Consider the following 17,811-nt stretch of genomic DNA (forward strand, 5'->3'; position numbering starts at 1 on the left):
ATTTAACCAATATGCCTCATTACATGTATTTGAATACACTTAAAGAGACAAATGAAACCAAATATTGAAGGGGATTACATTTTTTGACAATAGTCCCCAATATGAGGATGATAATACTAAGTATATGTATGTTCTAGAGAGAACACCAAGAAAAGATAGGACTGTATCACTATCTGCAACCATCTGGATATATCTTACATATATGTAAGAAAGAAAAAATGGAGGACAGATTCCATGTTTATAAATTTTTAAAACAAGCAAAAGTAAACTTATAAAAGAAAACTAGTCATAAAACGTTGGAAAAAAGTAAAAGTAAAGAAAACAGATGATTATCATGAAACTCAAGGCAGTGGTTACCTTTGTGGGAAGGAAGACATTATGATTGGTAAGATGTGCTAACAGTTTCTTGACCCAGGTGATGGTTATATGGGTTTCACTTTATAATATTTGTGAAATTGTGCAATTATATTTTGTGCCTTTTTTGTGCGTGCATTATTTTTGCAATATAAAATTTTAAAATAACTGGTAATAAAGCAGCTTCTTGTTTGTACTCTACTGAGTTTATTCATTCAGTAAGTTAGTGTTACACATATTTAAAACTCTGCATTCCTGTACATTGGATTGGCCATAAACAGAAAATAGCTTCACAGTGTGTAGTTCTCCTCAAAGATCCACACTTAACTGGGAAAAAGGTTAACTAATTCAATCAGTTACTACAGGAGGGCTTCTTTTCTGCTATGCTAAACACTGAGCGCTCATGGCTAGTGGGCCACTCTTCACTAACCAAGATGTTTCCTTTAGACCAGCTGAGTTACAAAAGAATACAAAAATTAGTTAAGTTGGATTACAGAGTGGCTGTTATTTTTTATCACACTTCTTAAAACAAGAATATTATAAAGGGTTACCACATTCTGTGCCATTGGTGAGGTATTATAATTTCAGTTATGGACCCTAATCATCAGTCTTAAAGAAAAGAACTTAGCCCTACATTAAATGATGGCCATTATTTTTTTTCTATGCAAAGGTTTGGTATGTTAAAAATGACATATCCTAATCAATGAATTAATTTAAGGTTATATGCTTATATATGTCTATCTGTGTATATGTGTGTATAAAATTAAAGTTTATATTTTTAAGTGATTTTTTCAGTTATCAACCAAAGACTGTTTCTGAATGAATAATATCCCAGTGATTTTTAATGTCCTCCCATATATTATCAATCATAAAAATAAACAGTTGGAAACCATCAACAAAATGAAAAGGCAAATACTGAATAAGAGAAAATATTTGCAAATCATATATCTCATAAGGGGTTAATATCCAAAATATATAAAGAACTCATAATACTCAATAGCAAACAAACCAATCTGATTTTAAAATGGGAAGAAAACCCGAATAGACATTTTTCAAAATAAAATACATAGCCAGCAGGTACACGAAAAGATCCTTAACATCATTAATCATCAAAAATCAAAACCCCAATGAGATATCACTTCACTCCTGTTTGGATGGCTATTATCAAAAAGACACACAATAAGTTTCAGTGATGGTGTGGAGAAAAGGGAATCCTCATGCACTGTTAGTGGGAGTGTAATTTTGTTCAGCCACCATGGAAAACTGTATGGAGATTCCTCAAAAAAATAAAAATAGAACTACCATATGTTCCATCAATTCCACTTCTGGGTATTTATCTAAAGAAAATGAAAACACTAACTTGAAAAGATATATGTACCCATATGTTCATTACAGTGCTATTTATAATAGCCAAGATATGGAAGCAACCTAAGTGTCCATTGATAGATAAATGGATAAAGAAAACTGGCATGTGTATAAAATGGAATATTATTTAGCTCTGAAAAAGAATGAAATCTTGCCATTTGAAATACCATGGATAGACCTCAAGGGCATTATGATAAGTGAAATAGATCAGAGAAAGATAAATACCATATGATCTCTCTTCTATTGGACTCTTAAAAAAAAATACAGGCTCATAGAGAACAGAGAAAAGACTGATACTTCCAGAATTAAGGATTAGGGTGTGTGTGTTGGGGGGTGCGTGCAGAGAATGGGTGAAGGAGGTATTAAGTTTTTTAAAAAATGAATCTGGAAGTCAACTATGTGTATTACTATGTCAATTAATAAGAAGAATTTAAATTGACAACACACTTTACAGTTTAAAATATTACATTCTTACACAAAGTTTTATGAAAACTGTGAGGTAGAGCCATGTATTGTTTCAGGATGATAAACCTAAAATTTGGAGTTACTAATTGACCCATTAAAAATCCATTTTCTATTCACACTATTATTTCACTGATAGTGCAGTTATTCCCATTACTGCCTCCTATCATTTATAAAATTGCTGTCACCCATTTCACTTATTCTATAATCAGAAGTACATAGTTACTATTGCTATTTTGAACTGTTATCTAGTAGATTAATAATGATGTAAAAAGAAAAGATTTTAGGGGCACCTGGGGTGGTTCATTTGGTTAAGCAGCTGACTCTTGATTTTGGACCAGGTCATGATCCTAGGGTTATGGGATTGGGGCCTGCATCAGGCTCCAGGCCGGGCATGGGATTTTTGGGATTTTCTCTTTCTCTCTCTTCCTCTGCCCCTCTCCCCACCTCAAAAAAATAAAATGAAGTAAAATAATGAAAAAATAAAAAGTTTTATTTGCATTAAAAAAAATAAGTGTTACTGTATTCTTTTGTCCTTAGCTTTTATATAATGCATTTTCCCACTGTTTTCTTAAGTATGTTCGAGAATGTGTTATTTATTGAATGCATAGTTAAATATTTTATGAACTCACTACATTTTTTGTAATTTCTTCACTTTTGGATATTAAACCTCTAGGCTCTAAGTTTTCTCTCTGCATTGTCTTTACCTCTGAGGTTGAAGTGCCTCTTGTGTTTTCATCATTTTCTTTACATATTCGAAGTTGGATTTCCAGATTCCTGACAGGGATAATAAGCACAGTCCTGCTTAGTCAGGCATTAATTAACAAATATTTATCACCTACCTATTTGCCAAGTACTATTCTAGAAACTGACAAAACAACAATAAAAGATATCATGGTTAAATATGTGTTTAGGTTCCCATCTCTGTGAGCCCAGCACAGAAAGGTACTTCCAAGAGAAAAGAGAGTTGTTGAGAGCTGAGTAGACTTAACAAAATGTGCTTACTACAGAAGTAAAAGATCTAAATCTTTTTTCCCTGCTTTTACTTATAAAATGTTGATATCACTTTAAGATGTTTTTTTTTCCACTTTTCACAGGGCTTTGTTTGTTTTACATATATTTCAAGTGACACTGTTTTCATATGTAATGCAAGTATGAACATAACTTTATTTTTTTAAACTTAACTGGTTATCCCCGTACCAACTATTAAATAATCCAAACTTTCCCTACAAATATGAATTGACATATTCATTTTCCTTGGGTTTCTTTTTAGGTTTTCTATTCTGCTCTTTTCTCTGCCTGACCATTATTATGACTGCATTACTCTATCTTAATTTATGTAGCTTGTTAAAATACTCTGAGTTCTTGATTATCCCGGAATATAATTTGGGTTATGTTTTAGGTACCAAAAATAATTATCATTATTATTTTATTATAATCACATTAATCTAAAAAATTGATTTGAAAGTATCATTTTTTGTGATATCTTTCCATCTAGCTATTTTGTATGCTTTTACTTCTTTCTATTCTTCTGTGTATCAGAAAGAAATTTAAAATTTTTTGTCTTTCATTCTTATCCATTTCCTGCTAATTTTTTTAGATATTGAAATAATTTTAGTATAGTTCTTTCTATTAAAGGAATGTAGGAAACTATTGATATTCAGTGATTATATATCTAAAGATTTATTTGCATAGTGCCTTCTATTTTCATTCTTTCTCAATTAACATATTGGAGCACAAAGTATACAATCATATTATCTGTAAGTATTGATTCTATAGCATTCTCTTTTTCTTATTTCTTAATAATTTTTACTCTGTTGCATATGCTGGAATTTCAAGAGCAGTATGATATAATACTGTTGAAATATACATAATTTTCATTTTTCTGATATCATTGGAAATACCTTTATTGTAAGTATGGCAAATTTTTTTTATATTATAATGCTGAATCCAATCTACTAATAGTAGTTGCTTTGAGAAATACATTGTGAAAGTTTCCAAAGTCATGTCTGAGCTCAATGGAAAGTAATACCCTGGTTAGGTAGCAATGTCTGTTATATATAGAGGTAAAAAAGAAACAAAAATGATACATATTTGCCATCCCTGTTTTAGTGTTTAGCAGCAATGACAAACAATTTGGAGGAAATTTTGAAGCTAGAATAATTAAAAGCTTTGAAATGTTCCAAATATTTCACACTTACAAAACTTATGCTAAAAAATAGGATTTTATGGAGAAAAAAATATATATAAAAGCTCTTTATTTTCAAGAAGCCACACAACCCTAGCATTACCCTTTTACACGTTAATATCCAAGGGTGATGCTCTCCGAGCAAATCTCTAGCCTAATGAACTGGCTTATCCAGGCTCATGAATCTCAAAGGCTCAGAATACCAAGTGGGGATAAGAGGCACTATTCATGTATGAATTTCACTTTAATAGTGAAAATTTTGACCACCATGAGGGAAATGTTATCTCTTATGTAGGATAAGTTAGGGTCAGGGAAGAGTGTTCATGCATCCTCATAAATAAATATATATTGTTGTATTAATAAACTGGTCTTAAACTGAGTGAATTAAGACATCATTCATTTTATTATCTGCTCTGTTGGTTGATGGGTTCACCTTGGCAGTTCTTTTACTTGACATCTTTTGTGAGGTTGAATGAAGGCCCCAGATGGTGCTGGAGTTTTCTTGAGTCTCAACTGAAATGCTGGAATGGTTGAGTTTCTTTTCATTATCATGTAATCACAGTGCCTCTCCTTTACACATAGCTTTTTACATAGGTCTGTACAAATTTTCTATCCAGCAGAGTAGTTATACTTTCTACATGGAAGATTGGCGTTTCCAAAAGCAAGAGTTCCAAGGGAGAAGAAACAGAAGCTCTCAGTCCTCTTAAAGACAAGGATTGGAAATTACACAATTCCAGTTCTAACATATTCTATTGGTTATTGCAAGCTACCAACTTTCTTTGAAAAGTGGCAACCACGGTTGACCTTGTGGCCCCTAAAGAGTAATACTCTTATTACATAAAACTACACCGAAATCCAAGACTCCTAAAAGCCTTACCCTACTGTGGCACCAGGCTCAATCTTAAGGCTTAATAAATCTTCCTTTAAATGAGGTCATTTAACCAAATAGATGTGGTTTCTTGAGTTTCTCTTATTCTGAAAACTTATGAATTAAAATGACAAATTATCTGTACTACACTTACACAGCATAAAATTGTGAAACAGGTTCAGGAGAACTGCACAAATAACAACAACAACAACAACAAAAGAAGGCGAATGTCAAGATGGAAGGCACATAACAGCCCCTGGCCATAGCAGTGCTAAAATCCAGCCAGGTGTGTGTTGACAGTTTCTCTTGCTCCACTGATTAGGCTCTATTTCTATTCCCTCATTTTACTCAACTGAGTTCTGCCTACTGGGGTCTTAACTTTTCCATTTACCATGAAAAATGGTCCATTTTTTATATTGCCTTAGCTTTCCTACCCTGGTTCCTCATGCAAGAAACTGGAGACTCAAAGATCACTTTGCATTTTGAACTATGCTTGTACTTTTCTTTTCAAACTGTGTAATGTCTTTGAAATCTTTGCAGACTTTCTGTGTATCAAGTTACAATCCATTCCATTACATAGAGGCCATACCTACAAATCTTGAGACAAGCTTCTCTCTCCCTTGGGCTGAGAGTAAAGATGCTAAGTGAGAAAACTTTAACAGACTTTTACAAACCCTCTAGAAGAGAGGCTCTAAGAAGAATGCTCATAGAAATCTTTGTGTCTAGCTGAGAGCATTTATGAGGTACATCATAAGTGGTGAGACCTTCCAGAGGTTGTACAATAAAGTATTACAGCCACACCCTTGGGATATTAACCCCCAAACCATCTTTTTCTGACAGAGCCCTGTATTTGATCTTTTCTTTCAGGTTATTTCTTATTTTGAAACCTATATGAAAACGAAGTTTCAAACCCAGCAGTTCCTTAAATGGAAATGTATTCTCTAGATTCTATTAGAAATTTATATTTCTTATTTGTTCATTTCTCTATATCAGATGGCAGACAGATAAATAGATAGCCTTACTAAAACCAGTTGGCACTTTCAAGCTTCTGCCCAGAAATCTTCTTACCCAAATACTGAATTTCATTAGGTATATTATTCATTTTCCAATTTGCTTAAGTATCATTGGTGGCTTAACTTTTCATCACCACGTAAGACTAGTCACTTTTTTCCCCAGCTTAGAAGCGATGAAAAGTGATAGGGGTAGTACATATGAGGGGGATCAGCAACCCATGCAGAGTGGATGTCATCACAGGTTCTTCATTCAGGGAGAGATTCACCCCCTCCAATGTGGAAAGAGGGTTGCTTGTACTGTCAAAGGAGGATCAGTTGATGCAGGTCTTCAAAATCCTTGGCTCTCCTGGAAATTGCCTGAATGAATGCATATCAAGTTTAAGGGGTTTCTTTGTAATAAAGCCTTAAGTTTAACATTAGATTCTGCAAAATTGTAACTATATTTTGTGGAGTAATGCAGTGACCTGTAGGATTAGAGTCTGTGTTTATTTTTGAGAAAGTCCTGTAGTTATAGGAGAAAATGGCTTCTTTTAGGGCAGTTATCAAAGTGTGGATCATTGCCAAAACCTGAGTAGAGAATTAAAAGCCTAAGCTTATTATTTTATTTCTCCAAGTTATTCAATGCAATTAAAAGTAACAGATTAAACTCATTATATTATTTATGTTCAATTATGACATTATTTTCACTCTTGCAGCAATTTTGTGTTCACCCAATACTTGGTTTTTATTGGTGATTGTTGCCTTGCCATAGTGAAAGCTTCTGTAATTTCATCGCCACATATTTGGACTTTGGGTTGCTATCGTCCATCATGACCAAAAATTGGGAAAAGTATATAGTAGTACATACAAACAAGGATAAGCTGGAAACTGCTGGAATATCTCACTCTGCCTCCAGCAATGACACATTCTGTGTAGAATGCCTGCTGTTTCACTTAACACATCCCAAAACTCATGACTTTCTTGGTTTTCTTTTCTTTTCTTTCTTTTTTTTTGACTAATGTTAACCTAGAATCAAACAGAGGAGGTATTCCTAGAAAATTTAGTTTCAGCTGAGCCAAGTGTAAACAATCACAATGGAACCATAAGAAGTAGTATCATTTCAGCCAGGTTCACAGCAGCTTAGCCAGGTTAACACAGAGAAGAATGCAATACTTATACAAGCTCAAGTTACCAATTTTTGTTAATAACAATTGCCCTTTTTTCACATAAGCAAAATTTCTTTTAGGAAAAAAAAAGCCATCTATTGTTGTTATGTTCTAGGCATTAAAGAATTATCAAATTTGAAGGAAAAAGTTGTTCACCATTCAGCTGACAGGCTTGGAACATATAGAATCAGAGATACAATAAATGATGATGCATCCGGTAAGCATATTGTATGGGACCTAAAGCAAAGTAACATGGGAAGATAAGGAGGTGTTGGAATTTGAGAATGAAGCCCTAAAAGATGATAATAAACAGGTTTATGTGGTAATGGCAATGTGTGTGTGCATGTGTGTGTGTGTGTGTGTGTGTGTGTGTGTGTGATATGGAATATGGAATAAGAAACTTATTGCTTGATTCATTCTTGAGTTTGAGCCTTTGTAATTTGTTAAAGAGAAACTGAGAGTGTATATAAGCTTAATATAGAATTTACTTCATGCCAACAACTTAGATCTTAAGCTTTGAATTTTAGAGAAATAGTTTTGTGTTATTATCTGAAATTTACGATCCTATGAATAATTTAAAATAAAAATGGAATGAAATTATTCTCATGTATCAAAATAGGTACCTTGAAGTGATTATAAAATGAGTGGTATGGGGCCATATGAAAAACACTACACTTGATGGAAGAGCAGAATGGAGTAAGAAAGACAATGATTGATTTTGCCTAGTCATGGTTTTAACCTGTTAGAACTTGAAGTCTAGCAACTCTAAGATAGCAGAAGTTGATATAAGAAGTAACAAACCCAGGAAAGCCACAGTGGAGGCAGATGCTGCAAAAGCATTGCAGTGAACAAACATATTTCAAAAGAGGGCACTGCCCTTTACTCTTTGTTGTATGTTGCAAGCATCCACGTAATTCTAAACAAGTGGGAGTAACAGAAAAATACAATGGTTTGCTTGCTTTTGTCAGCTTTTTTCTCCCCATTAATTCTTTCTAAGATGCACATCTGAACTTTACATCAGGTCATTGCTCAGCTAAAGCAAGAGCTTCTTGTAATAATGATGCCTTGATTTGCCCTTTGCACCATTCTTAATGAGCAATTACTCACAGGGATTTTTCTGGGAAAGACAGAGCAAAGGGACTTGGGGAATATTGGTAAGTGAAGCTTTATCAGTGGAATAACATTTTTATGTAACTAAAAATACATTAACAAGTATTATAGTCTTAAAACTATGTCTCTGTTCCGTAATGTCTGTTCTCTGCAGTTTTGTTTCAGTGTATGGAAATAAATGGGGAAAAAGGGATATTGTATTTAGTTTTCCAGGGCTGCCATGACAAAACACTACAAACTGTGCTGTAGTGTGTTTGTTTTTCACAATAGTGGAGGCTAGAAATCCAAGATCAAATTGCCAACAAGTTTGGTTTCTCCTGAGGCTTCTCTCTATAGCTTGTACATGGCCTTCCTCTTGCAACATTTTTGCATCGTCCTCCTGCTTTGCACTTTTGTCCTCAGTGTCTCTTCCTCTGCTTCTAAGGACACCAGCTATATTGGATCAGTGCCCCACTCTAATGGTCTCATTTTAATTCAGTCACCTCTTTAAAGGTCCTATATCTAAATGTGGTTACATTCTAGGATACTGATAGCTGGGACTTCAACATAGAATTTAGGAGGGATACAATTCAGCCCATAACCGATATTTAAAAAATTTTAAAGGCATAAATAAAAGTCTAACACATGTATTAGGTTTTTGGGGTTTTTTTTGCAAATATCTTGATGAAATAATATATTCATATAAAAATGATCTAAACTATGCCTTATCCAGATTTCATGATATATTCTTTATTTCTCACATCAATAGCATGGGTTCATATTATTATTACTGTTTTCAAATAAGAAGGCAAAACTCAGAAAGATTTAATCAGTTGTGCTTTTTCATTTAGGAAGAAAGTGCAATGTCAGGATCTGATTCTAGTTTTGCTGACTTCAGTACTCTTTCTAGTAAAGCTGCCTCTGGATTTTATTCAAGAAGTGTTAATAATTTGTGACTCAACATCAGGAATTGGCAGATGGTGCCTAGCTATACACATAATTCAGTTTAATTATATTTAATTAGAATGATCAAAATAGGTATGTGCAGGAACATAGATAATGTGTATTTGAAAACACACTAGGTTTATTAATGTGGGATTGAATAGACAGTTTTTTAAATTGTCTTTTAAAATCTCAATTTCTTACAAATTTCTTAGAAGTTTTTTTTATTAGAGACTTGATTATAAAACAATTTCTACAAATGTAAACTGTGTACCCAATTCTAATGTAGTGTTTATTGTGAAAGATGAACATAATGTAGTTTTAAAATTGAATTGTCAAAAATAATCTTCTATCTTTAAAAATTTTAAGCTACGATATAGACCAAGTAATCTAAAGAGAATACAAATTACATTGGCCCAAAAGTTACCCACAGATTTTTAAGATGTTATGTGCACTAGCCATTGAGTTATTATAATTGTGAATGTATTAAATGGAATTTCAGAAATGTATGAGGTCCCTTAACTGAAACAATTCCATCAGGTTCAGTCAAAAAATACAATAAAGGAGGAATAATTTTTAGCCATTCTTCAATATTGGAACCAGGTATGTCTCATGAAAATTGACCTCCTAGCCTTTGTCATGTGCTCACATGTCCCATAAAGGCAGAAGCACCTAGCCCCAGTTTCTGTCTTCTGCTTGTGATCCTTATTCTTGTTTGGTTTTCAGTTAAGTTATTTGTTTTAACAATCTGCCTTTCTTTGTCTTTGACTCTAAGCTTTTTCCAAAGCCTTTAGCTGAACCACCATACTCAGTGGGCACTTCATCTCAGTGCTCAGTGTGTGGCACAAGTCACTGCATTCTAAGTTACATGCAATGGCTGAGTTAATAGGAAGCTGCTATTCTTTAAGTGCTTATGGTTTACCAGGCAACAAACTAGGTGATTTATATAAATTTAATCTTCTCAACAACCCAATGAGGTAGAATTTATTATTTATGATTTAACTATTACTTTCAGAAAGCTGAGAGATTGAGATACTTTAAGAAGTTTGCTTAAGATCTATGCATAGCAGAACTGAGAGCAAAATCTATACATTGGATATGTTGTGAAAAGAGCATAGCTGTTGTAGGAAAATAGAGCTTAGTTGAAATATTAGCTCTGCCAATTACCAATGAAACCTTAGTTTTCTTATCTTTAAAATGAAAAGATAAATGATGTTTATCTTAGAGTATCGCAGGAATTAAGCGTAAAAAAACATGGAAAGTCTTATAACATTATTTTGAACAAAGTATATCATCAATCATGTTAGGTTATGTTATTTTATGATTGCACTATTATCCCACCATTTAGCACTGCTGAATTACTTGAAGAATAAATAGGGTTGCTCTAGGATAATAGCAGCTGCCTACATCTAAATTTCTCAACACATCGTCCCAGATAAGCATAATATGAACAAACAAAATACAACAAAGAAATATGAAATAAAAGCACATGCTTCACAACTTAGCAATACTAGGAGGCAGAGATTTTCACAGGTGAAACTATTTATGGAGAAACATACACCAAATTTCACTAGTGCATACTGTACATGAAAGGAATGAGGGAGAGGAGAAGTAAAAGACTCTGAAAAAGAGAAGGGAGTGGGAGGTCTTATACAAAGCACAGATAAAATCACCTACAGGAAGAGAAAGGCTAACACTAAATTTGAAATACTCATCACACATCTAGGACTTAACAGGTCACAAGTTAAAACCTACCATAAAACCTACCATAAAAGGGGTTCAGGGAGAAATGGACCAGAAGTGACAACCTCAAAGAAGCATTTTTTTTTTCCTAGGAAGAAAGCAGATATATAGATACAAACAGTCCTTCTTAGAGAAATGTCAAGAATGGGATAGAAGACATGATGGGATATCCAGAAATAGGAGAAAGTGAGACCAACTGTCTATGAAGCTACTATATTAAACAGAGAATTTAAATCAGCTGATTAAAATTTCTCACAACAAAAGAACTTCAAAATGAAAGGCAACTGTGCTAAAACACTGAAAATCCTCAGTCAAGAATGAATAAATATTAAACTATAGTGGAATATGAAATTCAAAAATTAAGAATGAATTTAGAATGAATTTGATTTTAAAAATTGTGGCATGAAATATAATGAGAGTTGATTTAACTTAAAAAATTTGATTTTAATACAGTCAATCTCACTATTAATATGAAAAATAATTACAAAATACCCAAGAGAATATAGATTGAAATAATCTAGTAAGGGCCTTTGAATAATGATAGGAAAAATAGTCAAGAGAATAAAAATTACATTCTAAAAAGGATCAGATTAGAAGTGACTGAAATGGAAGACAGGCAAAAAACTAACCAACCAACCAAAAAACAAACAAGTAACCTATTAAACACACTGTATATATAATTTGAAAATATGAAGAAGAAAAATAAAATAAAAAACCAGGAATGTTTAAAATTATCATACAAGAAAAATGTTCTTTTTTCAAAAAAAACTCACACGAACTTGGGAAAATTGACACAGAAAAATCCACTATGACATATAATTTAGTAAAATTGTTGAGCCAAAATTCACAATATAGATACAACATTTTAAATTTTGCTGTGCCCAGCAACCACATATTGAAGCAGAAACTACAGAGGGTGAAAGAAGAAAAAGAAATACTCTGATGATTGAATACTGTGATGTAACATTTTTAGTGCAAGATATGTCAAGAGATTAAAAAGTCAGTAACGGGGTGCCTGGGTGCTCAGTTGGTTGAGTGTCCAGCTCTTGATTTTGGCTCAGGTCATGATCACAGTTCATGGGATTGAGCCCCACATCAGGCTCTGCACTGACAGCAAAAAGCCTGCTTGGGATTCTCTCTCTGCCTCTCTCTCTCTCTCTCTCTCGCTCTCGCTCTCGCTCTCTCTCTCTGTATGTCTTTCTTTCTCAAAATAGTAAATAAACATTAAATGAATAAATATAAAAAATAAAAATAAAAAGTCAGTAAGAATAAGATCTAAGGAAGATCTTATGGCTACATATTACGTAATATATCGTGATAATAGCAAATATATGTGTTCTTCTCAAGGACCTGTCACAGTTATAAAATACTGATCATATATTAGGTTGCCAAAAAAAAAGAACAAATTCCATAAAATATAACAATTGCAAACAACATACTCTGATCATAATGGGATAAACTAAAACTTAAATTTAAATTTAAAAATAAAATTATTTTTATCTAAGTTATGTAAGTTACCAATATCTAAGTTAATTATAAAATATATAAATAAAACCTTTTATTAAACAGCACTGAGTGGAGATAAAACAATAAATGAAGAATTTCTGAAAAATAATGATGATGAGGAGCACCTGGGTGGCTCAGTTGGTTAAGCACTGACTCTTGATTTTGGCTCAGGTCATGATCTCACAGTTAGTGAGTTTGAGCCCCATGTCAGGCTCTGCAATGACAGCACCAAGCCTACTTGGGATTCTGTCTCTCCTCTCTCTCTGCCCCTCCCCCACTTGCTCTCTCTCTCTGTCTCTCAAAATAAATAAAAATAAATTAAAAAAAAATGATGATGAAAACAAAACATATCAAATCCATGGCATGTTATTTTAAGCAGTGATCATTAGTCCCTGACTAAAAATACAAGAAAAAGCTCAACAGTGTGATCCAGAAAAAGCACAATGAAAAAATAATACATAGTAGATAACAGAAAAGGTAGATAACAGAAAAAATAGCAGATCATATTAATAAATGAAATCTTGGTTTTTGAACAGAGTTGAAAAATCAGTTGACAAATTTGATTAATTAAAAAGGGAGGCAGCACCAGCGTAGAAAACAAGAAATGACAAATGGGAAATAAATATCTACACATAAGAAATTTTTTTAAAAATCTGAAGTTATTACTTGGTACATCTCTATACACGTAAATATGAAAAACAAATGAACCAGATCATTTCTTAGCCAAATACAGTTTACCAAAATGAATCCCAGTGAAGATTAAAGGATTAAAGAGACCAATTTACATATATGGATATACAGGAAGTTATCAAGAGAACATCCCATTTAAAATGCACTGGTTAACAGCTGTACAAGGAAATTCAACAAATATTTGGAAAATAGAGGGCATTAATTCTCCATAACTTCAGAGCATTAAAAAACTGAACGAAAATCTCCTAATTCATTTAATGAATCAAGTATTAAATTGATGAATACCTGACAAATAGTACAAGAACAACAGATTGGTATTATGAGTGTTGATGTAATATTCCAAAAATAAAAATATTGCAGATAAATCACATTAAGAGATGTTACCATGAGATGATACTAAAATAATGCTATATGTCAGGGCGCTATAATGGGTGCTATAATAATGCTATATGGGTGGCTCAGTCGGTTAAGTGTCCGACTTTGGCTCAGGTCATGATCTCACAGTCCGTGAGTTTGAGCCCCAAATAGGGCTCTATGCTTACAGCTCGGAACCTGGAGCCTGCTTTGGATTCTGTGTCTCCCTCTCTCTCTGCCCCTCCCCCACTCATGCTCTGTCTCTCTCTCAAAAATAAAAATAAAAAAATTCAAAAAAATAATAAAATAATGTTATATGTCAATTGTGTCTCAATAGAAAGAAAAAAAGAAGGAAGGAAGAGAAAGAAAGAAAAATAGTGTTTATTTCATGGGGATATTGGAAGGACCAAAAGTGTTTCTATGTATGAAGTGTCAGAAAAGTGCTTGGCTCAAAAAATATTGATCATTATTATTGAATAAATTAAAACATTAGGTGAATATAACACACACATATACACAGAGATTATACCAGGATTTATACATATGGGTATGATTTTGTCAGAAGATATGTACTCACTTTCTTCTGGTCTTAGACAATAGCACTGTGATAACCAAGAGAAGAAAAATTATCTGAGTATCATGAATGTCCTAGCATACTACTTGAAGAGTTTTCAGGTTCAGGGCAGGGAGTGGTAATCCAAAGAGAACCAAGAATCTTACTGATATACATGATAAAGATTATTGTTGGAAAAGCCATGGTAGCTAGAATTTGAGAAGGAGTCTCTCTTATGAGAGATATTTTCATGGAGAATTTGGGAGATCTAAAAAGATTCGCCTCAACTTTTTGACTGAAAACTAATCTGCATATGTGGGAGAGGAAATTATGTGAGAAAAAGGAAATAATCACTTGAGGGCAATATATTGACATTATTCACAGAGATTAGTTTGTGTTTCCACCTGTCAGAATGAAAAAACTTCATAGTGCATGAGTAATGGAGTAGAGTCTTCAGATCTACTCTAAATATATTTTCCTTGTTTGAGAAAAACAGTAACACATTAAATATAACAAGAAAAAATATATCAAAACCTCAAATGGAATCCTGGAGATCAAAAATGAAAAAGAAAACACAAACATACTGGATAGGATCAGCAGTATATTTGAAACAGCAGAAGAAAATATCAGTATACTTCAAAAATATACAAAATGCAATAAGACAAAAAAAGAATTAAAAATAATAGACAAAGATTCAGTAAGCTGTAGATCAATATCAAACAGCCTAACATTTTTTTTCATTTTAATTCCAATTAGTTAACATACAGTGTGACAGTTTCAGTGTACAATACAGTGATTTAAAACTTCCACACATCACACTGTGCTCATCCCAAATGCCCTCCTTAATCTCCATCACCAATTTAACCCATCCCCCTGCTCACCTCCCCTCTGGTAACCATTAGTTTGTTTTTTATAGTTAAGAATCTGTTTCTTGGTTTGCCTCTCTTTTTTCCTTCTATGATCATTTGTTTTGTTTCTTAAATTCCATGTTTGAATGAAATAATATGGTATTTGTCTTTCTCTGCCTTATTTCACTTAGCATTATATTCTCTCTCTCCATCCATGTCATTGCAAATCGCAAGATTTCATTCTTTTTATGGCTGAGTAATATTCCATTGTATACATATACCACTTCTTCTTTACCCATTCATCAGTTGATGGGTATTTGGGCTGTTTCCATAGTTTGGCTATTGTAAATAGTGCTATTATAAACAGGAGTGTATGTATCCCTTTGAATTAGTGTTTTTGTATATTTTGGGTAAACACCCAGTAGTGTGATTGCTGGATCACAAGGTAGTTCTATTTTTATCTTTTGAGGAAACTCCATACTGTTTTCCACAGTGGCTGTACCAATTTGCATTTCTACCAATAGTTCACAAGTGTTCCTTTTTCTCCACATCCTCGCCAATGCTTTTAGTTTCTTGTGTTGTTGATTTTGGCCATTCTAACAGGCGAAGTGACAGCTCATTGTAGTTTTGATTTGTATTTCCCTGATGATAAATGATGTTCAGCATCTTTTTATGTGTCTCTTGGCTATCTGTATGTCTTCTTTGGAAAAATGTTTACTCATGTCAATATGCCCATTTTTTTTTCAACGTTTTTATTTATTTTTGGGACAGAGAGAGACAGAGCATGAACGGGGGAGGGGCAGAGAGAGAGGGAGACACAGAATCGGAAACAGGCTCCAGGCTCGGAGCCATCAGCCCAGAGCCTGACGCGGGGCTCGAACTCACGGACCGCGAGATCGTGACCTGGCTGAAGTCGGACGCTCAACCGACTGCGCCACCCAGGCGCCCCAATATGCCCATTTTTAATTGTATTATTCATTTTGGGATGTTGAGTTTTAGACATGTTTTATATATTTTGGATACTAGCCCTTTATCAGATATGTCATTTGCAAATATCTTCTCCCATTCCATAGATTGCCTTTTAGTTTTGTTGATGGTTTCCTTCACTGTGCGGAAGATTTTACTTTGGTGTACTCTCAATAGTTTAATTTTGCTTTTGTTTCCCTCACCTGTGAGACATATCTAGAAAAAAGTTGTTATGGCTGATGTCACAGAAGTTACTATCTGTGTTCTCTTCTCGAGTTTGTATGGTCCCACATTTAGGTTTTAAATCCATTTTGAATTTATATTTGTGTATGATGTAAGAAAGTTGCCCAGTTTCATTTGTTTTTTGCATGTTGCTGCCCAGTTTTCCCAACACCATTTGTTGAAGAAACTATATATTTTAAAAAAGTGTTTATTTATTTATTTTGAGAGAGAGAGCACCCACAAGTTGGGTAGGGGTGGAGAGAGTTGGAGAGAGAGAGAATCCAAAGCAGACTCACCACTGTCAGTACAGAGCCCAACACAGGGCTCAATCTCACTAACCATGAGATCATGACCTGAGCTGAAATCAAGAGTTGGATGCTTAACCAACTGAACCACCCAGGCACCAAGTAGATATTCTTTCCTGCTTTGTTGATTAGTTAACCACATAAATGTAACTTTATTTCTGGGCTCTCTATTCTGTTCTATTGATCTATGTGTCCATTTTTGTGCCAGTACAATACTGTTTTGATGACTACAGCTTTGTAATTTAACTTGAAGTCCAGAAATGTGATGCCTTCAGCTTTGTTTTTCTTTTTCAAGATTACTTTGGCTATTCAGTGTCTTTTGTGGTTGCTTACAAATTTTCGTAATGTTTGTTCTAGTTTTGTGAAAAATATTGTTGGTATTTTGATAAGGATTGTATGAAATGTGTAGATTGCTTTGGATAGTAAAAATATTTTAACAATATTTGTTTTTCCAAACCATGAGCATGGAATGTCTTTCCATTTCTTTGTGCTTTCTTCAGTTTCTTTCATCACTATTTGATAGTTAGCATCTCAAAAATAAATCACACTTGATTGTAGTAAATTACTTTTTAATGTATTGTTGGATTCGGTTTGCTAATATTTAATTGGGAATTTTTGAGTCCATGTTCAGGGATATTGGCCTATAGTTCCTTTTTTAGTAGAGGCTCTATCTGGTTTTGGTACAGGGTAATGTTGGCCTCATAGAATGAGTTGGAAGTTTTCCCTCTTATATTATTTGGAATAGCTTGAGAAGAGTAAGTATTAACCCCTCTAAATGTTTGGTAGAGTTCACCTGTGAAGCCATCTAGTCCTGGACTTTTGTTTGTTGGGAGTTTTTTGATTACTAATTCAGTTTATTTGCTGGTTATTTGTTCAACTTTTTTGTTTCTTTTTGTTTCACTTTTGGTAGTTTATATGTTTGTAGTATTTTATCCATTTCTTCTAGGGTGTTCAAGTTGTTGGCATATAGTTTTTCATAATATTCTCTTATAATTGTATTTCTGTGGTGTTGGTTATTTCTCCTCTCTCACTTGTGATTTTATTTATTTGAGTCCTCTATTTTTTTTTATAAGCCTGGCTAGAGGTGTATCAATTTTATTTTTTTTTTTAGAAGAACCAGCTTCTAGTTTCATTGATCTGTTCTGTTGTTTGTTGTTGTTGTTGTTGTTGTTGTTGTTGTTGTTGTTGTTTTAGTTTC

This window comes from Prionailurus bengalensis, chromosome D4 (assembly GCF_016509475.1).
Source record: "Prionailurus bengalensis isolate Pbe53 chromosome D4, Fcat_Pben_1.1_paternal_pri, whole genome shotgun sequence".
In the NCBI taxonomy this organism is placed as follows: Eukaryota; Metazoa; Chordata; class Mammalia; order Carnivora; family Felidae; genus Prionailurus; species Prionailurus bengalensis.